The 22,780-nt window shown below is 49.4% G+C and overlaps 1 protein-coding gene across 2 annotated transcripts in view; it reads right to left on the bottom strand.

Annotated features, from left to right (window-relative positions):
• LOC144754604 (uncharacterized) overlaps positions 1-22,473 on the bottom strand; it is a 178,999-nt gene extending 156,526 nt beyond the window's left edge. The window contains exon 1 of one of the 2 annotated variants that reach the window (XM_078642614.1): positions 22,285-22,473. The gene's annotated coding sequence lies outside the window, so the exon portion shown is untranslated. The remainder of the gene's footprint in view (positions 1-22,284) is intronic. The other variant, XM_078642615.1, reaches the window with a different exon arrangement.
• Between the last annotated feature and the right edge of the window lie 307 nt (positions 22,474-22,780).

The raw sequence follows: 22,780 nt of genomic DNA, 5'->3' as shown, positions 1-22,780 counted from the left end.
TGGGAGGAACAGGTCCTCATACCCAACTACCCGAACATTATTGGTTCCAAAGTCATAAGATGGATGAGATACATCGATGACCTTTTAATAATCTGGGATGGTTTGGAATGTGAGGCAAAACAGTTTATAGATAATTTGAATGAGAATAACTTAAATCTTGGGTTTACCAGCCAAATCAGTGCTACATCTATTTGCTTTTTGGATGTTGAGATTTTTATCTGTAATGGCAAACTTGAGACAAAAGTTTTTCGTAAGCCTACAGCTGGAAATGCCGTGTTGCATGCCGCTAGTCACCCTGCCCATCTCATACGTAGCATACTGTATGGAGAAATGCTCCATATTAGGAAAATATGCAGCACGGACATTGACTGTAGAGAGGCCCAAATAGCCTGTAAGGCTAGATTTTTGAGAAGAGGCTACAATGCTGAGATTGTAGATAAAGCAATGAGTAGAGCCAATCAGTGATGTCATCAGTGATGTCACTGACCATGTCATGAATGATGTAATATGTGACATCATCAGCAGTGGATTGCGGGTGCGCGAAATATAGTTAGTACAACTAACTATATAGGAGCAATTTCAATGGTTTTTTAAATGCTAATTCCTGACTATACAAGGCCTGTAACCTATGTTTTTTTAAGTGAATATATATATATACTAGCAGCCCGTCCCAACGCTGTCCGGGAGCAATTAGGCTTCAGGGCCCCCGCCCGCCCCAACGTTGTCCGTGGGTCCCCCGGAGCCTTCCTCCATATATTGCAGTATTATACCCCTATGTTTACTTTGTACGCTTTTGTAACCTGCACACGTCACTTTTTCCTCCTGTAATGCAGTATTATACCTCTCTTTACTTTGTACGATTTTGTAACCTGCACACGTAACTTTTTCCTCCTGTAATGCACCGTTTGGCTCACTTTTGTAATGCTCCGTTTGCTTCCTCTTGCTCACGATTGTCATTTTTGCTTCATTTTTCCGCCGCTCACCGCTCCTAACTAATTAAATAAATAACCTACCTGATCCGCCGCTCTCCGCTCCTCCCCGCCTGTCCGCCGCTCCTCACCGCCCATCCGCCGCTCCTCACCGCCTGCCCGCCGCTCCTCACCGCCTGTCCGCCGCTCCTCCCCGCGCCATGTCCGCTGGTCCTCCTCGCGCTCCTGGATGCCGCTCCTCAGGTCAGCACGCACATCGCGACCGGCGTTTCTTCCAAGAGACTACTTTTTTTTCGGTAAATTTTTTAAATAACGTATATTTATTACGTTTATATAGCCTATGTCCACCTGCACACCCTGACGATTACAACGATGTATCGGGTGTGTGGATTGGCGCTGTGGTTCCCGAGTTTACCCGCCTCAAAGGTTCAAAGTTCTTCCTTTATAATAGTAGTATAGATATATATATATATATATCCAAATGAAACTTGCTCTCAAGGTGAAGCGCCACACACAAAGTTCAGATTAAACCTTTATTTTATTCAAATCGGCAACAGCAGAGGCACAGCGCACTGAATTTATTAAGTCTCTTACAGCCTTTCGCCAGACGCGTTTCTGGGGACATTTCTCCCTTCTTCAATGGCAGGCACAGAAGGAAAGGTACAGCTACCTTGTATCCCACATTAATTTTAAATGTTCACAGTACCGTCCAACAGGGCCTGTGGCATCAAGCATTCTGGTAAATGTAGTTGGGGGCTTGCTCGCAGCTGTCTCTGTGCTTTCCTAGGTGAATAATGCACATTACAGGTTATGCCGCTTCTGCTGCTTTTCTCATGCTCAAATGAACAAGGTGACTTCGTTCCCAAGTGTTGTTCTGTTTAGTAGAACAACTAGACCTAAACCGTCAGCAGGGGGGCAGCTTCTTGGCCGGAGCGGGCCACTAAACATCCAAATGAAACTTGCTCTCAAGGTGAAGCTTCACACACGAAGTTCAGATTAAACATTCTTTTATTCAAATCGGCAACAGCAGAGGCACAGCGCACTTCACCAGACGCGTTTCTGAGACATTTCTCCCTTCTTCAATGGCAGGCGCAGACGGAAAGGTACAACTGCCTTGTATCCCACATTCATTATCCCACATTCGTTCCCAAGTGTTGTTCTGTTTAGTAGAACAAGCGGACCTGAACCGTCAGCAGGGAGGCAGCTTCGTGCCCGGAGCGGGCCACTAAACATCCAAATGAAACTTGCTCTCAATAAATTTAAATTTTTATATATATGTTTTCACGTTTGCCATGTTGCTTGGAGGCGCTCACGAGAAACAACACAGGACACCATCTCTCTTGCAGGCGTCCTTTATTCCCTACGAAAATCGGCAACTTGCTTCCTCAAAATTCATTTCAAGTCCTACGCGTTTCGAGGCTCCTGCCTCTTGCTCACGGACCTCAGTGCTAGAAGGCAGCAGTGTCTCTGTGAATCCCATGTGTGGTGTTAATTACCTGCCCCCAGGTGGGCTGCAGGTATTCTGCGATTTGTAGGAATTGGTTTCCCCCTCCTATTTACAGATAACGGCTGCCTAAGGACTGTTCATTTATTTAATAATGACGCTCTCCAGTGAGCGAATGTGAAAGGGAAGCCGGTTTTCTGTTTAAGACAGGTGTTGTTCTCCTGCCCCTCGAGATTCTGGTACCTCGTAGCAGTCCACTTCACTTTTTGTAGCAGTGCGCACTCCACGACCGTGGCCGGACGTAATACTGTTTTCACGTTTGCCATGTTGCTTGGAGGCGCTCACGAGAAACAACACAGGACACCATCTCTCTTGCAGGCGTCCTTTATTCCCTACGAAAATCGGCAACTTGCTTCCTCAAAATACTGCTGCCTTCTAGCACTGAGGTCCGTGAGCAAGAGGCAGGAGCCTCGAAACGCGTAGGACCTGAAATGAATTTTGAGGAAGCAAGTTGCCGATTTTCTTAGGGAATAAAGGACGTTTATACATTTTCTCTGATAAAAAGCACTCATATTATCCAGCAGTATATTGTGCCAATATGTTGCATATTTTTTCTTCGTAATTTTACAATCATATAAATGTTAAATTGCCCCGTAACAGTATTGTCCTGCCCTTTGCGCGCTATTGATAATTTCTCTTGTACATTCACTAAGGTAGCGCTTAAATAATGCACCGCTATATTTATATTCCAACGTCAACATTACCCAACGTAGGAGGAGCTACGCTGCAACCAAGATAGCCGCATAAGCTCCCGGCTCCGCCGATCTCTGTCATTTGAGATGTCATCAGTGATGTCACTGACCATGTCATGAATGATCTAATATGTGACATCATCAGCAGTGGATTGCGGGTGCGCGAAATATAGTTAGTACAACTAACTATATAGGAGCAATTTCATTGGTTTTGTATGAGTAAAATGTCCAGCTAACTATAACACCACTAAAACGTATAGTTTTTTGAGTGAATTTCAAAGGTTTTTTAAAAACTAATTCCTAACTATATAACTCCTGAAACCTATGGTTTTTTCAGTGAATTTCAAAGGTTATTTTAAATGCTAATTCCTAACTATATAAGGCCTGAAACCTATGGTTTTTTCAGTGAATTTCAAAGGTTTTTTAAATGCTGATTCCTAACTATAAAAGGCCTGAAACCTATGGTTTTTTCAGTGAATTTCAAAGGTTTTTTAAATGCTAATTGCTAACTATATAAGGCCTGAAACCTATGGTTTTTTCAGTGAATTTCAAAGGTTTTTTAAATGCTAATTCCTAATTATATAAGGCCTGAAACCTATGGTTTTTTCAGTGTTTTAAAAAAAAAAAAATGATTGGTTAACTGGCTTATTAAGTGTATCTTAGTGAATACATATATTAGCGAGTAATGTTTAAATATTTAAATATATGCATGAGTGATGTAATATGTGACGTCATCAGCAGTGCATTGCAGACGTGCAAGTTATAGTGAGTCCAACTAACTATAACGTGGGAATTTCAATGGTTTTATGCGAGTAAAATTTCCAGCTAACTATAACTGGTTTGAAACCTATGGTTTTTTCAGTGAATTTCAAAGGTTTTTTAAATGCTAATTCCTAACTATAACTGGTGTGTAACCTATGGTTTTTTCAGTGAATATATATATATATATATATATATATATATATATATATATATATATATATATATATATATATATATATATAATTTCTATGGCAAAATGAAACCGCTCATTTTGTTCCTTTTCAAATTAAATGTTTTAAGTGTTACCACTTTATTCCAATCAAGATGACTTCAGGTGTGCCATACTTTTGTCATAAGTAAGACTGTTAGCGTTCTAGTTGTTCTTTAGAACACTCTGGGACATTCTGTCATTGGGCTATAGTTGGGCTACATCTGGCTGATATTTGGGCTACATTTGGGCTCTTTTGTCTCTGGTGGCCATCTTGGGAGACCTCATATCAGAATTTTTTTAATGAAATATAAGAGGATTTGAGAAGTCACTCAAAATGTGCCCTCATTTTTCTTTCTTCAGCACTAATCATAATTTCTATGGCAAAATGAACCCCCTCATTTTGTTGTTCTTTAGAACACTCTGGGACATTCTGTCATTGGGCTATAGTTGGGCTACATCTGGCTGATATTTGGGCTACATTTGTTTGTTATTTTGTCTCTGGTGGCCATCTTTGGGCTACATTGGGCTACATTTGGGCTCTAACATATATATAGCCCAATGTAGCCCAATATATATTTTTTCAAAGTTAATTTTCGTAAAAACCACTGGAGCACATATCTTGAGACATAGCAAAGGCACATCGGGCTACCAGTCCCTACAATTTTGCCAAGTTTGGTGGAAAACCATTCAGCCGTTCGGGCTAAAAGTGAGTCCAACAGCCCTATGGAAATTAACATGGGGAAAACATGTTTTGGGACCCCCCTTTTATCTCGGCCTCCGCTTGACGAATCCCCCCAAACTTTCAGGGAAGGAGCGGAGCGCCGCGAGGCAAAGTTAAGGAAAATTTCAGGAAGATTCCTCAACCGGCGCCAAAGTTATTCCCAATAGAATGTTACGATTTCCCTATGGAAAACAATCCTAACTATATATACCTACTGGCTATCGCCAGTAGGTGATATATATATATATATATACACAAACATTCATGCACACGCACACACACACAACCACACACAAACACAACCACACACACAAACACAACCACACACACAACCACACACACAGCCACAACCACACATTCAACCACACACAACCCCACTGTCAGTGCAAACTTTAACCAGACACCATCAGTCGTCAGTGCACGCTTTCACTGTGCACAAACACCACCAGCTGTCAGTGCATGCTTTCATCTGGCACAAACACCACCAGCCGTCCGTGTACGCTACCACCAGGCACACACCACCAGACGTCAGTACACGCTTTCACCAGGCACACACACACCACCAGCCATCACTGCACGCTTTCACCTGCCACATACACACCACCAGCCGTCAGTGCACGCTTTCACCAGGCACACACCACCAGCCGTCAGTGCATGCTTTCACCAGGCACACACACCGCCAGCAGGCAGTGCACGCTTCCACCAGACACACACACCACCAGCCATCAGTGCACAATTTCTACAGGCACACACACCACCAGCCATCAGTGCATACATCAATTGTTAACGCATCCACAATTAGCTATTGCAGCAATCGCAGTATGGCGCACTTTACTTTTAAACATATTCATCTAACGTGCAGCATGCCAACATTGCTACAAAAATAAATACACCTTTTTTTGGCCTGCAATTTATAGACTTTTGTTGCAATTGGTGTTGCAATATTTAGCAATGCCAATAGCTCAAACTTAATTAACGTGAGACCTATTGCATTGCAAATGCTTGTTATCATCTTGTATCTAATCCGTCTTTTGGATCGTTTGCTACCCCCAGACATATCTGATAGATGTTGATCTTTGTAGATTATTATTTCATCTACTACAGACCTCGTTTCAAACACTGAACAGCAGATACCTTAGCTCACTTGCAGCTCACATACCAAAGCAAGTATCCATTCTCAAGCTTCAACACTTACTAACAGTCTTACACACACAAGTGCTTAATGTGTGCCGGTGCTTAGCACTGGCACTTCTTTATCAGGGCCAGGTCTACTCTACAGGGATCTTGCTGCACGTCAAGGATATATTTATTTACCTCAGTATTGGACTTGGCACAGACGTAGAGTGTTGTGTTCAACTTCGTCCCTCTCCCGAGTTCTGAGTGAGTTATTCCTGGTGAAGAATGTCCCAGGCGAGACTGTGAGGCTGAGCCAAAAGGAGATTCTTATGAATAAACCTGATATCTGTGTTGGATGGCGGCCGCGGCGTGGTACAACCCTTATTTCAGTGTTGCCAGCCTTGTGTGCGGGACACTGATTAGGGCTGGGTTTTGGTTCTGCAGGGGTTGGCGTTCTGCGCGCGCACTTTTTTTTAGATTGAGTTGCCACACACCCCACGGCTGCACCCCACCACCCGAGTCATCATTCAACGGTCTGAGAGCCAGCCTGATCCGACCCGAGGACGACGTTGAAGACTGGCAGGCAGCAGCACAGCACCAGGCCAGGCCCAACAATCAGTTAATAAAGCTAAAGGCCCGCCACCCACCACGACTAACAGTAAGTAAAATGCTGTTGAGATATTTCAGGTTGCCTATGCCTTGCAGAGAATTGTATGCAGTAGCTTTTTATTCGCTAGAAAAGTTGTAGAATTGGAAACTCTAGGAAAATCCGGTCAGGAATGTTGAAAATGATGCAGTCAGCGAGGTCAACTTGGGGCCCATCAGTAGGGGGGAGGGGGGCACTGACCATAGACACAGGAATAGTGAGATAAAGGCCCCTTTATTGGAATCAGGTGCACCCTGCCTGTTCCCCAACCTTGGCCTGTGCCGAACAAAACTAGGCCTAGCAAAATAAGTGAATGCCTGACAACCCCCACCCCCACCCCTAAGCGGATCCCCAACATTGCCACATCATACAACATCCTACAACATCCTGTCCGCAACAATACCCCCCATGCCTAGCAACTGTAAAATGACCTCAGTGTCCCCCCACCAACTACAGAAACAGCCCAGGCCTCCTCAACTACCCCCAAATACCCCCCTTTCTGAACTAGGAGAAGCGCCCACAAGAAAAGCGCAGTACCCGCACCTGATCCAGCGACAGTGAAGCCAATCCCTCAATACCCCCTTATCGATTGCGCACCATCATCCAAGAAAACCCCTTCGAATCCTACAAAAAGCCCCCTGAAAACCACAACAAAAACCCCCTCACTGACGGGCGTGAGGGCGGGCAAAAACTCGTGCCCCCACTGCCCTGCTGCCGGCTGCTGTGTCACTGCACCGAAATGGTGTCCAGTGACACAAGATGTCCGCTTAAAATAACCCCCAGCCCAAAACCAGCCCAAAAGAAGCCCAAGGAACCTCCCCTAGCCCAACCAGCCCAAATTGCACTGCTGTGCTCCGGAGCCCCTTGAACCCCCCCCTACGGCCCCAAAACTACCCGTGGGGGCAAGCCTCCCGTTGGTCGGCTGCCCCCCCAAATCCCAATTGGGACCCACCAGTAGGGGGGCACTGACCACAGACACAGGAATAGTGTGATAAAGGCCACTTTATTGTAATCCGGTGCACCCTGCCTGTTCCCCAACCTTGGCCTGTGCCGAACAAAACTAGGCCTAGCTAAATAAGTGAATGCCTGACAACCCCCACCCTTAAGCGGATCCCCAACATTGCCACATCATACAACATCCTACAACATCCTGTCCGCAACAATACCCCCCATGCCTACCAACTGTAAAAATGACCTCAGTGTCCCCCCACCACATACAGAAACAGCCCAGGCCTCCTCAACTACCCCAAATACCCCCTTTCTGAACTAGGAGAAGCGCCACTCGAAAGACGCATTAGCGACTTTCGACCCCCCCATACGACTCCAACCTCCTCAGCTATCTGCGCACCTCCAGGGCCCCATCCAGCGCCTCTTTCAACTACACGATGTATAACGTGAGAGATGCACTCCATCCTCCCTAAAAAAGTACACCGCCCCATACCTAAGCTCCGGGTATTCCATCCTACCTATCCCCCCCCTGGTGCAGAAATCCCTCATCTCCCTGTTGATCTTCCACCTTGTCCTGTCAATTGCCCCAGGGCGCTCCGCCCCCCCCCACCCCCCCACAGAATCGTGTAGGATAAATTCTGACCAGATCAAATGACAACCTGCCCCCACTCCTCCTAATCTCCAACAAGTACCTCTTCATCTGTTTGACCAGTCCAAACCCTTAACTGCACCAAGACATTCTCGCCCAGATGTATCGCTACCATATCCGGGCACACCCCCCCGGACCATATTGTGCAGCAAAGGCATCAACTCGTGCCAACGCACCCCCCACCCCCCGCCAGTGACATCTAAACACAGCATCATCCAAATCCAAGTTGAGCTTCCGGTGCCTGTCCCACTCAGCCCTCTCTGCCCGCTTGACACATGTGTGACCCACAATGTAAATGTTCAGGCTGTCCACCTCCGGCCCCGCCACAGCACCTGAAAAGACACACATATCAGAGGGCGAACCGACAAACTCAGAGCGCCTCTTCTACCCCCCGCATCCTGGCGTATCGCCAATACCAATCGGACTTCCACTGCTCCAACCGCATGATCACTGCCTTCCCCAACCACACCGCGCATCCTCCGTCGCCTCCCCGATACGAAACTAGTGCGTCCCAAATGCCGTCGGGTCCTCACCCATATTCCGCAGGGCGTGCCGCAGAACCCGCAAGCCTGGCCGCTGTCACCCTGCCACCATCTCCTCGCCCGAAACCACGTCGTCCGCCGCATTCCTCTCCGCCGCCAACCACCAGCCCCACGCCGCCGGACAAAATGCGTCGCGCCCATTTTCCCGCAATCATCACCCGCGACAAACCCCTGTCCATCAGCCTCAACATGGACCATACCACCTGCGCCTCCCGCTGCCATGGAAACCTGAACCTTACCGCACCCGAGCGCCGGAAATCCCCCCCCTCGCCTGCGCGTACGTCTTCCACATGGACGCGGCCACCGACGCCCTCACCGGCTGGACAACCCGGCGTCTCCTACCGACCAAACTCCCTCGGGACCGGCGTCCTGATCGTCTCCGCTGCCGTGGCTAGCCCATAGACCCCTGCCACCGTGAACGAGACAAAGCATCCGCAATGTCCTTGTCCACTACCCGGAACGTGGCGCACATACAGATTAGTGTCATTCTCCAAACAGCGGAGCACAAAACTCTCATCAGCTTCAAAACCTGCGGGTCCCGCGCCGACTGCCTGTTCACCATGTGTACCACTACCATGCTGTCCCCTCTGAACAACACCCTCTTGTGCGCACGCACCTGCCCACACCGTGACTGCCACCAACAACGGACACAACTTCAATAAAGCGATGCCACGGCCCCCTGCCCGCCACTGTGCCGGACCTTGTTCCGCGCACCACCGCCCGTCCCAATACCGGCCAAGACCGCGGACACCCGCCGCATCGGAGTACAGCGTCACGTCCCACTCCAAATCCTCTGCCGGCGCCATCGGCACCCCTTTGGACTGTTCTACGAAAGCCTGCCGTATCCCAAGTACTCCTTCACCCCCGCCGACAGGCGCACATGGTGATGGGGAAGGGTCAAACCCGACAACGCCAAGCCCACTCCCTACAGAAAGTACGACCAGCACGCACCGCTCGACAAGCGAAGTTGAGATGCCCCCAAGAGGACCTGGACGTCCCGTACCAAAACCTTCCGCTTGCCCAGCATGTCGTCCACCAATGCCAACATGACCGACCTCTTGTCCTCCGGCAGGCGTGCTTCCATGGCAGCTGAGTCGAGCTCTATACCGAGAAAGACCAACACCGTACTGGGACCGTGTGTCTTCTCTGGCGCCAGGGGAACCTCAACAATCCCCCATCATCCCCGCCAAACTGTCCAACAGCTGCTGGCAGTCCTTTGCACCGGGTCGCCCCACCAGGAAGAAGCCATCCAGGTAGTGCGTCACCGCCTCAGAGCCTGTGCGCCTGGAAAAAGCCCACTGCAAAAGGACTGAATCGCTCGGACAACGCGCAGGAAACTGAGCATCCCATCAGCAATGCCTTGTCCACCAAAAAGCCACCGTCCGACTGAATCCCCAGTAACTGGTGGTCATCCGGGTGGACCAGGGGCAAAACGGAACGGCGACTTAATGTCACACTGCGCCATCATAGCGCCCCATCCTACTCCCGCCACGAGCCTCCACGCCAGTCTACAAATGAGTAAGGCACCGACGCCACCTCCGCCGATATGAAATCGCCGACTGACCCCCCTGCCGGCCACGACAGGCGTTGAATCAGTCGGAACTGCCCCGGCTCCTTCTCGGGCCCCACCCCAATCGGGAAGATAATCAATCAGATAGCGACGGTTCCACAAATGGCCCATAATGCGGCCCTCAGTGACCTCCTTCAACAGCTTCTCCCGCACAACCCTCTGCGAGCATTCCCCGATGTCAAATTGCCCGCCCAGCGCGCAACCCGTGGGCCCCAGAGCCCCACCGAAACCCCTCCCTGAAACCCCCGACGCAACACGGCCGCATCTTCCGCCTGCGGGTACTCAGCCAGCCAGGGTTCCATCCGTGCCAGTCTAACTGGCGTACGAGCCCTTGCCCAAGGTCCCTGACCCTCCCCCTCATCCTGCCCCCCTTCCCCCAACCTGGGGACCTCTGCTCTGCGTCCCTCCCTGCGCGGGCTGTTGTCGCAGCGCACCACTGGATGCCGCCGCGTGCAGTTAGAGCACTCGTGCCGGAAACGGCATGTTTGGCGACCACACGCCCCTTTGTTGAAATCCCAGCAGGCCCCACCCAGGGCCTGCCCTGTGGACTCACCCTGCCCCCCCCCCCCCACACCTCTGGTGGGGCGAGCCGTAAAGGGGGTCGGCGTGAGCGGCATACCGGTGGCCCTATACACAGTATGCCCAAACTTGGCCCCGCCCATCATTTGCTGGTACAGATCCGAGTCTAGTTCCCCCCACTTTGCCTCCGGATCGGAGCCATCCGCGCCCAGAATTCCCCGTCGTAGTGGGACCAGGCGTACCCACCATACGTCACCTGTGCCCTCCGCACAACGTCCATGTACTTAAAAAGCGCAATGGACCGATCCAGGACCCTCTCACAATAAACGCTGGCGTATATGAGGAGGCCGCCGACCAATTATCAATCGTCAAAGGGACCTTAGGGCGCCGCGCCAACTCCTGCTCCTCCTCCTTGGAGCCCTCCTTCGAAGTCAACTCCCTGTGCAACAACTTCAAGATATCTACATACTCCCCCTTCCAGATCTTCTCCTTCGTACCTGCCGACAGGTGCGCCCCCAGCGGCTTGGTCACCCCCATGTACGGAAGCTTGCGCACCGGCACCATACAACTCTCCTTCCCTCCGGCCGCGCCCGCCTCGCCTTCGCAACCCCCGCACCCGAGGTTTCTCCCGCGCCTCCCGCCGCTGCCACCCCGCCGATGCCGCTCACGCCGTCCGTGCCCACCCCGGTGTCCCGCACGTAACAGCCTTTCACCAAACGCCCTCCTTCATCCCCTCCAGCATCCGTCCCCACCGACACCTGCACACAGCGCCGCTTGCTCGCGCCACTCCCCACTCCGCCTCCAACCTTACCTGGCATCAAGGTTGGCGTCCGAACTGGAACCCACCGCCTAACCAGTGGAGCTGAGGGGGCCGTCACTCCGGGCACGTCCTGCTGTGGCCGTACCTGTAACACACTGCCAACAAGATTACTCGATCCCCCCCTCCCGTATCTCCCCCTCCTCTTCAGACTCCCCCGCTCCAACATCCCGCACACCCCGGTCGTCCATGGACTCCAGCCGGCTCAACCCCGCCTTCACTCCGCACACCCGGATCAAATCCACCCAATCCACGCACTCCCTCTCCTCCACTGTCACATTCGCACCGAGCATTGAATGAATTGGAACCGCAGGCACTACCCTCCCCCTGGCCGCCGTCTCGACCCTTCGGGGGTGGGCCGGCTGCGACACTTCCCGTCTCCGCCCCAAGTTGTCCCATGGCATGTCCCACGTTGGAGCGCGACCGCCCGTACCAGGCAGAGCCGGTCCATCCCCTCGGTAGAGCGGAGCCGCATGCTGCTCACCCGAGCGCCTCGCCAATCCGTCCTGCCTAAGCAAAAAGGTGGAGTCCAGCATGCCGGGGTGAAAAGGCCCCCCATCCCCTCCCCAAGAGCCACCCTCGCCCCACCCCAGTCGCGTACCCCGTCCCCACCCCGCAGAGTGGGCCCCCCTCTGCGCCGGGTGCCCCACACCCCCGCCCACTCCCCCTGCCCCCCATCCCATCCCCTCCCCCCATGCCGACCACTGAGGACCCACTCCCCCTCCCCACCCCTCATACCCCCGTCCCGGCCCCACTCCCTCATCCACCCCCCACCCCCCTCCCCACCCCCTGTCGCCTCCCCCCGCCACACCCGGGCCCCAGTTCACCACCCTCTGATGCCCCCCTCACCTCTGCCCACCCCGTGCCCTCCCCGGCAAAGGAGACCTGCTCAGGCCCACCACGCTCGCCCCCTCCCCTGCCGACGACCCCCCCATCCCGGTCGCTCTCCCCACCCCCCATCCCCCCTGTCCCCCCCATCGCCTCCCTCCTCCTCCATGTCCGACTCCTCAATAGGTAAAGGGGAACCCGCCGCCCCGTCACCCTGCCCATCCCCCTCCACTCTGCCAGCCCCCCCAGCCACTCGCTCCCGGAGCACCCCCACCTCACGGACCGGGCCCCCCCAACCCCAGCCACCTCCTCATCCTCGCAAGCCACTTGCCCCCCCCGCGTTGTCCCCCGCGCCTCCCACCCCCCTCCCCTGGGCCCCTGAACCTTCCCCAGCCCGCGCCCCTCGAAATCCAGTGCATGGCGCCCCCTCACTCCCTTGTGACCTCCTGCCCCCCTCCTGGACCCACCCCGAGTCGCGGACTTGACCCCCCGGCCTCCCTCGCCCGCCCCCTTCCCGCCCCTCCCACCTCCCGGGGCCTTCCGCGGACGCGACCGCGGAGGCCCACAAGCAATTACCGCTGTTTGCAGCGCCCCGCGGTGGCCTTACCTAGAGGTCGGGCCGCACCAGGTCCATGCGGCCCACCTCCCCCAGCAGCCGGAGAGCCTCCTGCACCCGGGGGTCACCACGCGCCAACATTCTTCCCGCCGCACTGCCAAACCAAAGGGGATCTAACCAGTAAGTAAGCCCCGCGCCCACCGCCAATACCGCGCACCAGGCCGAACAAAAACTCGTGCCCCCACTGCCCTGCTGCCGGCTGCTGTGTCACTGCACCGAAATGGTGTCCAGTGACACAAGATGTCCGCTTAAAATAACCCCCAGCCCAAAACCAGCCCAAAAGAAGCCCAAGGAACCTCCCCTAGCCCAACCAGCCCAAATGGCACTGCTGTGCTCCGGAGCCCCCTAAACCCCCCTCCCTACGGCCCCAAAACTACCCGTGGGGGCAAGCCTCCCGTTGGTCGGCTGCACCCCAAAATCCCCATGTGACCCGTCTTTTCAAAGCCAGTAATGTTCTAGTGTGCAGGGGTCGGATGTCACTGTTGTGCGCCATGCCATGACTGTTCGCAGCGGGGACTTTTGTCAATCCTGGACTCAGGTGGCGCAGGCGGGCGGCAAACCTAAATTCCCGTGGCTCTTACGGCCTGAGATGCCGCAAGTTGTAGTAAGTGACAACTTGCGGCATCTGTGAGAGCCATGGGAATTCATACTTGTTTCAGTGAAGCATTGTGCGTGTGAAATTAAATTTTCTCATTAATAATTTCCTTTTCAGCAGCGCTGATCAGGATTTTCCGCCTGCAGTCAGCAGCTGCCGCCGCCCGGTCGTAGAGGACAGCTAGCTGTGTTAGTAGCTCAGAATCCCTGGCATGACTACAGGTGACGAGGCTGCCAGGCGCCCGCAGGCTGTAACCAAAGTGAGACTGCATGTGACATGACGTGACATTGATCATGGCAAGTAGGTAAACTTTACAAGTAGTGTGCTGTTATGCAGGAAAGATTTTAGGTGACCACGACCAAACATAATAATGCAACCCGAATAGTAAAGAGACTGTCGTCTTTCTGCCCTGTGACAACAATATAGGAAATATGCTTCCATAAAGGCGCTGCCAACTTAGATGTGCCACAGCTACTGCTAAAAGACAACGCATCAAGGAATACAGAGTTAACTTTATTACTAAGACACAGGCAGTGTTTCATAGCACATGTGCTTAATGGTCACAAACATATATTTAAGGTCTCATGGGTTGGCTGTGGTGCATATGTTGCTGCCTGGAAATCGTAGGCAGCGCGTCACGGGAACGTGAAGTTGGTTACTACTAAATTACAACGCAGGCAGAGTGTTGCCTGGTTGAAAGAGGACTGCAGATAGTAGGTAAGATTTTGATCAAACAGCTGAGCACATCTGTGAGTATGCTCAATTGTCTAGTAAGGCCTCGGATACAAACTAGCAATGTAGTAGTCCTGCTAGCAGAGAGTACATGATCCCGGATGTGAGCGACTGTAAAGCAGAAGCTCCTTTGCATGTTACTCTAAGTGTTTGGCTGGGACCACAGATGGAACTGTACCTTTCAGTTGACCATTGGATCAAGAAGGCGGTTCCTTCGCAAGCCTCCAGAGATGCATTATAGTGGTCAATAAGTCCTATTGGCCAGCCTCACATTCATAGCCTCACCAACTAGGCACTGACAGTACCACCCTCAGGACCACCGTCACTAAGACTGGTGCTCTAAATTGACAAATGCTGGGCATGCAACAAGTGGAGCAAATTTGGTGTATATATGTTCTGAGCCATTTACCATAATCTTTTCTTTAAACCCCACAACTTCCATTCTACCAGGTATTGCAGTCCATCTCGTACCCTTTCGAAATGTGCAAGATAACATACTTCATATTCCATGTCCCTTCGCACCTATTCGGGAGGAGGGGGCCTGATGTGACATGCTTTTGGTGACAAGGCTTTGACAGTGATGCACGAAAGACTGGGTTGATGTGTAACCCATAGGGCAGAGTCAATTTACAGCGACTGGAATTATGATTTTTCTTTATTGGAAATGTATCACCATACCTAGGACATAGTTTATGTTGTCAAAGAACATATATGGCACAGTGAGTAACCAACCCTGATTGCATCAGATTACATCAAAGGCACAGAACGCTGATGGTAACTATACCTCTGAACGTTTCTTTGACCTTTGATCCATGTGACCCGTCTCTCAGATGATTATGATGTTTTTGGTTCCTGGGAATCCAATACGTCTCCAGAATATCTGATGGTAAGGCTTTGGGCTGAAAACCATGTAAGCAGTGTAAATGGGACAGTCCCAAAGGTGCACAAGGGTAGATAATAAAGGCAGACTCTACCAAGCCTAGTTCATCAACTCAATCCTTCACCTCATGTAGTGCAAAACAGCAGAGATATTATTAAAGAGTCACTTTCTATGAACCCATAGATCCGAGGGTAGTAGATATTTGACAGACAAGCATCAACATCCTGGATTTAGAACAAACCTGATCACAAATAGGAGATCAATGATGGTATTTGATCTATGCATAAAACAGATGTGACAAGTGAAGCTGTACAACTTCCCTTATGAACATATGTACCAAGGCATGTTCTTGGGTAAACGTCTGAGTGGGATGTTATGCATCCACCTTGGATAAATGATGTACCACCACTAACATGATGGTGTAACATTACAACTCTCGAAGCCACACTACAAAACCCATAGATATAAAACAGCAATGTATCAAATATTTAACATTAGTTGAAGGACTATGTAGGGTCATTGACAATAATGACAATCTTGTCAACACCAAGACCATCAATGAACATAACTCCCACTTGAGAGCTGTCCTTCAGCGCTTTGAAGAATGTGGTCTTACCCTGAACAAGAAGAAATGTGAATTCCTCTGATCTGGTGCGAATTCCTTTATCTAAAGTTACTCTGCAGGATGAGAAATTACCCCTGCTCTCACTAAGATGCAAGACATCAAGTCTGCGGCCTCATCACTGGTTTCCTAAGTCCACTGCTTCATGGGCATGGCCAACTGTCTCTATTTTTCTGAATCCTCCTTTCTCTTCCATGACCTTTTCAAAACCACCTCAGCTCAGAAGTTAACTGAAGAGCATCTAAAGGCCACACAGGAAAACAGAAATGCCCTTTCAGAAGACACCACACTACTGTACTTCCAGCCTACTAAAGAAACTAGACTGTCTGTGGATGCTAGGAAAACAGGACTAAGGACTTTCCTCCTTCAAAAGGAAAACTGGAGAAGGGCATTAATAGCCTACATCAACCAGGCCCTCATGCCCACTGAACAGAGATATTCACAGATCTAGAAAGAAGCTATCACCGTCCACCAGGGATGCAGAGACGTCTACCTCTTGCTATAGGGGCACACATTTCAAGAATCGACTGACTATAAACCAGTGGTACCGTATTTGAGTGATCATCATATAAATACTGACCACAAAATTGAAAAATGGATTCCGCAACTTCAAGAATATTAATTTACTGTCGCAGACACACCAGAATCCCAATACCCAGCAGATTATCTATCTTGCCACCATCAACCACTTTCTGACACAGCAGCTGAGACCGTAGCATAAAACGGAAGAACATGTAAGTTGATGGTGGAAGGTTCATGATCTCCACTAATGTCACTGTCTAACATCCAATCAGCTACTGTAGAAGATGACTGTACAAACATTGGCTCAGTCCTGCCAAGTACCACACATCAGGCGTTAGACTAACACATTCAGTGTGGTGCTCCGCATCACCGCACTGAAATGCATTGTCTCGCATTATAGGCATAGCGCTTCACTGTTAACTCAAGCCGTTAGCACTGCGTACTGCTAAATAAAGCTGGAGTGGCTGGCAGCGCGCTGTGCTGTGCGTGCTGCTCGCAGGCTTATGACTTGGCTGGCTGAGCTGGTAGCTGCTGGCTATTACAATGTATCAATATAGAAGATTTCATCCTGCAGTGCGGCTCTGACTGACAGCGTCACGTCACTGCTCGCACCGCTGCATGGCTCCGGGCTGCAGTAAATTTAAAATCACAATGATGATCCCGCTGTGAATTGCAGAGGGAGTGAACGTTGCAGCTGCCAGGTCTGGACTCTGAGGAGGCCGGCGGCCCAGCCGGCCCGCCGACACGGTAAACCCGAATTACCATGGATCATGGCCTGAGGGTCAGCAGGTAAGTGAGACGGATAGTGTTTGCTTCAGCCAGCTGAGTGTGTTAATACTACTTCTAACAAATTCTTTGCTTTTTAGGGGCAACTCGATAAGCTCCCTCAGTGCCAGTCATGTTACAGTAAACTATAGCGCAGCGTTCTCCTCTGGCATGACTGCAGGCTCGAGGCTGCCCGCGGGCTGTGACCAAGTGTGTGCCTGAGGCTGCCTTGCCCAAAGAGCCTGGGATGCTTGCTGCAATCTTCCACTGTTACTGGAAGAGCTGGATGTGGGTTTCAGAAGAGTCCACATGAGGTCCAGCTCATAGGCAAGACCTAAATAGCGTAAATGAAACATAATCACGTCTGTGAAAACAAACAGTAGAGTGGTAGTCTGAGCAATCAAACCTGTGCCAGTCGGTGCACCACACATGGAGATTCCAAAGAGGGGTTTACCGCAACCTGTTGCTAACGCCTGGGACTGACGACAAAGCTATGAAACAAAACTGACCCAGCTGTATTTTTGGTTTCCTGCTTTGATTGTTCTATAAAATAAAGGGAGGCCAATCCGTGCAGCCAGAGGGTGAAAAGGGAAGGAAGAGCTGCGCTGGGTTACCAGTTACGGGTATAAAGACCCGTCTGCAGGAGTTGTCCCTCCTCCCCTTTTTCAATTCTGCAGGTTTCCTTACTAAAGACTCAACCTTTTCTATTTGCTTTTAATTCTAAACATTGTTCACTAGAATAGAGTCTTCCTTGGTCGTCCTTTGGACCCCGCCCCACTCCTCCAGGCTTTTACCTGTCTTTCAGTGACTCTCTGGTATGACCTTGGACTCCACCTGCCTCATAGGTTTCGGATGCACTGGAGCCGACTCCAAACCAAGCATTTCGGTAGTGCAGAGGTCTCATCCAGCCATGTTATGGAATTAAGCCCAGTTACGGACCCGGGCCCCAGCTCTACCGGCTGTGGTGATACATCCCTGAGATACATAAAGGTAGAACTCGACTGAAGCACTGGGTAGGTCTGCTGTTACCATTCCTCCCTGAGCTGGTGGGTGCCGAGGGCCATGATCAGGAGAGGAATTGATGCTCTGAGTTAACTATTAGGCTCCTAAGGCTTAAAAACAGCAAGCCTTTGGGGTATTCCCAGACAGCAGGACAGCCAGGGCTCGAGTCTAGGGTAGACGCAGTAACGCACAGCTGTCTCCACAGTTTTATCCTACAGACAAGCTGCCCCTTGCACACTCTGCAGCCCATTGCAAACGTTTAGCACTATTGCTGTTACATTTCTGACTGCTACAATGTGATGTTGGTGCCATGGACTGATGTCTCATTGGTATCAGTATCCTAACCATCCATTTCAGGGATTTTGAGCAGTTAAAAGATATTTTAGTGCTTCCCATTAACAAAATGCTGTAATTTCTAATATTCCTTTCTTTCCATGCACTTCATTGCTTGATTTTGCTCGCGAGAAAGTGTTGCTCATAGTCGTTAAATGTCACTCATATTTACGCTGAAACTTTGAAAATGTCACACACAAGCAATCTGAAACCTTGGCAACTATGTTGGCTCAGACCTACTGTTGTAGCCTGAATGTGACAGTGAAAACAGTGCAATTTGGCCTGTCAAAAAATCCTTTTGACAGTTAAAAACGTATTTTTTTTTAAAGAATAATAGGTCATCACTTTGTAGGCCTTGTAGCCCACAAGGCAGTGTGCATGGTATGGACATGTAGAATGTTAATGTTAACATGTCTTTACAATGACTAGCACCCACTGTGGCATGCCTAGTTGTCCTATAAAGAAAATCAGAATGCAGATTAAAATACTAATACTGCAACTCAGGAAAAGGATAAGCTTGAAAAATAAGTAAACTACTAATTATAATGGTTAATCAAAATCCAATTCAAAGGTGAAGTTTGATTTTAATAAATATTAAGGAAAAGCAACATTTAGAAAGTTTTCCTTTCCTTGCTTGAAGTTCCAGAAGGCTAATTACTATAATCGTCTGCTAGTTACCAGCCAGTAATTAGCCTTGAATAAGTATGAATATGTGTGAAATGCCTCCCAAGAGCAAAGAACAGGCTGATCTGAAGGGCAGAGATGGCCCCTCTGAACTCCATAGAATATGTCAGAAGTGGCTGTGGGCATCATTGTGAAACTACAGTGTCAATTCCTGCTTAAATGTCAAGTCCTGTTTGACAGGTCTGTTGGATTCACATATAACACAGGCTGTCCAACAATCCTTGTGGATCCACTGTCTGGTTGCTGGAGGAACCTGCTTTTGTCTCTAGTCACTGTCTTCACTCAGCGCAAAAGAAGGGACATGACATTTTCCCCAAGAAGAAGCTCCCCCACATGTGGGCCCACACCAGAGATTGCCAGTGTAGTGCCGGGGAGGTGTTTACCCTAATTTGCACTGGGAATAGTGGGATTTTTATAGGCTAGCATTTTGACTTTATTACTGTTTTGGTATCGTAAATACTTTTTCACATTGCCCTAGTTATGCTTGCTGCTCTGTGCCGTAGCTACCTGGGGGTGGGGCTCAGATTAATTTAGTGACTTTGAGTGTTCACCCTCATAAGGGTTGTGATTATTTCTTGAGGTGGGTAGTCACCCACCACATAAAATAATCCAAGTTCTTACAAAGACTGAGACACAAAATCTTATATCAGCAATTTAATGAAATGGTGGATGCCATGCTCAGAAAGTGCTTGATTTTTTTTCTGTCAAATCAAAGTCCTTTATTCGGTATTCAAATTTAGAAAAACCATAAAAGTACAATTTCTTTTCAAAAGTTTGCATAAAAACAGTGGTTTAAGAAGAATACAAATAAGTGCTTGATTTGTCTAGCCGCTGAACCACAAGACTCATTAGCCGCCATCACCACAGAAGACATGCCATGTCTTCCGGGAGTCCAAGCCAGTGTAGACTGTCTTCCAGATGGGAGACATTTTCTAGTGATAATTGATGACTACTCCAAATATCCAGAAGCGAAGGTGGTCCCCGACCAAGTCTTCTTTGAAAACGATCCAAAAGCTGGGTAGGGATCTTTCATCACATGAAAGAACCATGCACCAACAATGGACTGCCATTCCACAGAATTTGCAGACTACCTCAAATAACTCAAAATAAGACATCATTGTCACTTCTTGATTTTCCAAAGCCACGGCCAAAAGTACGAGATTCAATGATATTCTGAGCAAGGTCCTTTGCATATCCCAAGCCTCTCGGGGCGGGGACTCTACTTTCTTGAGGCTCTTTTGTGAAAATCCGAATGACGCAGTGGTGGCTGGTGACATTTTAAAGCGGTAGGGCGTAACTGCACTGCGGCGAGCGAGCCCAAACAACCTACGGGGGTTTGGGTGGGGTTCTCCCTCCGAGAAATTTTGGGAAAAACAGAGTGGACAAACGGCACATTTTTAAGCAAATTTGAGGAAGCAGGAAGGTTAATAAAGCAATATGATTACTCATGTCTGCCCCCGCGCTCACATTCCTCTCCCCGGGTGCTTCTTTGCCTTGACCCTCTCAGTGTTGTTCTCCCATGTGCTTCTCTCTCCCACTCGTGCTCCACATTGCTTGCTCTTACCCATGTTGTTCTCTATGGTTTGCTTCTCCTCTCTTACCCTTTGTGTCTCTTCCCTTCAGCACCCCACCTGGTGAGCTGCTTTGATCCATGTTGTTCTCTCTGCCCACCTGGCACCCCGTCTTGCTGCTTCCCTGTCCGCTGCTCAGTTTAATGATTAATGGAAAATAAAAACGTTCATGATACTGAATCTTTTTTAACCAATCTCGGATCGCTAATAAAAAAACAGCACAAAAAACTATTGGCAAAGCCAGAAAGTCCCAAAGGTAATACCCACTGGCTATGCCTGTGAGTATCTATATAGGCACTACATTGAAACTCTGACCACAACTGATAGATACCAGGGACGTTATCCATTTGCACAAAACGTTTCCACACAATTGTAATTGACTACCATGATGTCAATTATGAGACTTCACAGCTAAATATTTTTTTCAAGGCAGAGCATAGGTAGCAGGATCTGATTAGCATGCGTCAGCTACTCCAAAGATCAAATTATAGCTATCCAGAGCACAATAAATAGGAGGAGCATAGTACAAAGATGATGTACTTATAAAACACCAAGCCAAAATGTGCCCCACACTTCAGTTCACTGCAGCTGCCAAGTGGACCTTTGTTGCTTGTCACACATTGAGGCAGGTCTGTCTTTTTAGTCAACAACATATTGTGTGTGGAAAATGTAATCATATACTTAGAATGTCAATACGATAACTAAACACCTCAGCTTGCAAAGTCATATTGGTTAAAAGGTTTTTCTGGCTGACAGTGCCTCACAAGGAGTCACTTGTGCCATCCGTGCTGATGAACGTGTCACTGGGAATACACAAATCACATTAATTTATAAAGTAGCACTGTTTTATCTTTGTACACTGCACAGAACTTTCCACGTCAATTCCACCATGATAGGTAAATGTCTGACATGTAAAACGACCCTTGTCATGGAGGACAGTCAGTGCACGTCTATTCATATCAAGCCTAACACGAAACTGCAAGGCCGCATAGTTTACTTATACCACTTTTACCGCTAAGCAAATGAGAGTTTACAGAGACTGCAAGCTGCCGTTGTTATGTTTAAGTATCTACTTAGTCACAAACATGAGACGATTTCGGTAACTTACAGCCAGGCCTGGCACTGGCAGCCAGCAGCGGCAGGTGGTGTCGAGGTCCGCTCTGGGCTTGGCGGCGCCTGGTTGGCATAGGTGCGCAGTGCGCACTCGGATTATTCACCGCAAATTAGTGAATCGCCCTAGTCCCTACCCTAAACAACCACGAAAATAATGTATAAACTTAATTAAGGGTCCACACCGCCCCTACCCAGCCGAGCGGCGATCTCCGGATTCTTGTTTTCAGCACTTTCTGACGGGATTGGAGCATTTTAATAACACACAAATCGAAAACATGTCCTATGCCTATCTACAAACAAAACAAACAAGACCCTTTGCTTCTCTGGCTCACTTTCGACCAATCAATCGAACATTGTGGCTCTCAGACAGTGACTGACTTTCTCAGTTCTCTTACTTTAACTCTCTCTCTCTCGTCGAACCCGAAGGATGATCTCATCAAACAATTCAGATGATGATCAATGATGTGTACATGATCCGAACTTCGAAGAAGTGTCATGAAGTTCACCCGCCAGCACCCACACATGTCTCTCTGGAGCCGAGAAGTGATGTCTGCAGGCTGCTGCTGCTGCGTCACACGAGCGAGGGCGAGGCAGTGGGCACGTCACGAACAAAATGGCCAATCACTGTCTGCTTGCATTCACATAAGCCACAGTGATTGGCCATAACAGTTTTAACCACCCACGCCCGGACCCGCCACCCAATACTTTTTATGCCTGCCCTCAGACTCAAGAGTATACTACAGGGGTTACCCAATTAACCCATAGGCCTCTGGGTATGCAATACTAAGAATAAAAAAGACAAAGCCTACGGAATAGTTATACATCTAACTAATTATCAAAATGGATACCTTTAATTATCCATTCTTGGGTTTAATCATTTTCACCATAACT

The sequence above is a fragment of the Lissotriton helveticus genome, chromosome 5_1 (genome assembly GCF_964261635.1).
Source record: "Lissotriton helveticus chromosome 5_1, aLisHel1.1, whole genome shotgun sequence".
Classification (NCBI taxonomy): domain Eukaryota; kingdom Metazoa; phylum Chordata; class Amphibia; order Caudata; family Salamandridae; genus Lissotriton; species Lissotriton helveticus.
Note: the sequence above shows the minus strand (reverse complement) of the source record. Positions and strands in the feature narration are given on the sequence as shown.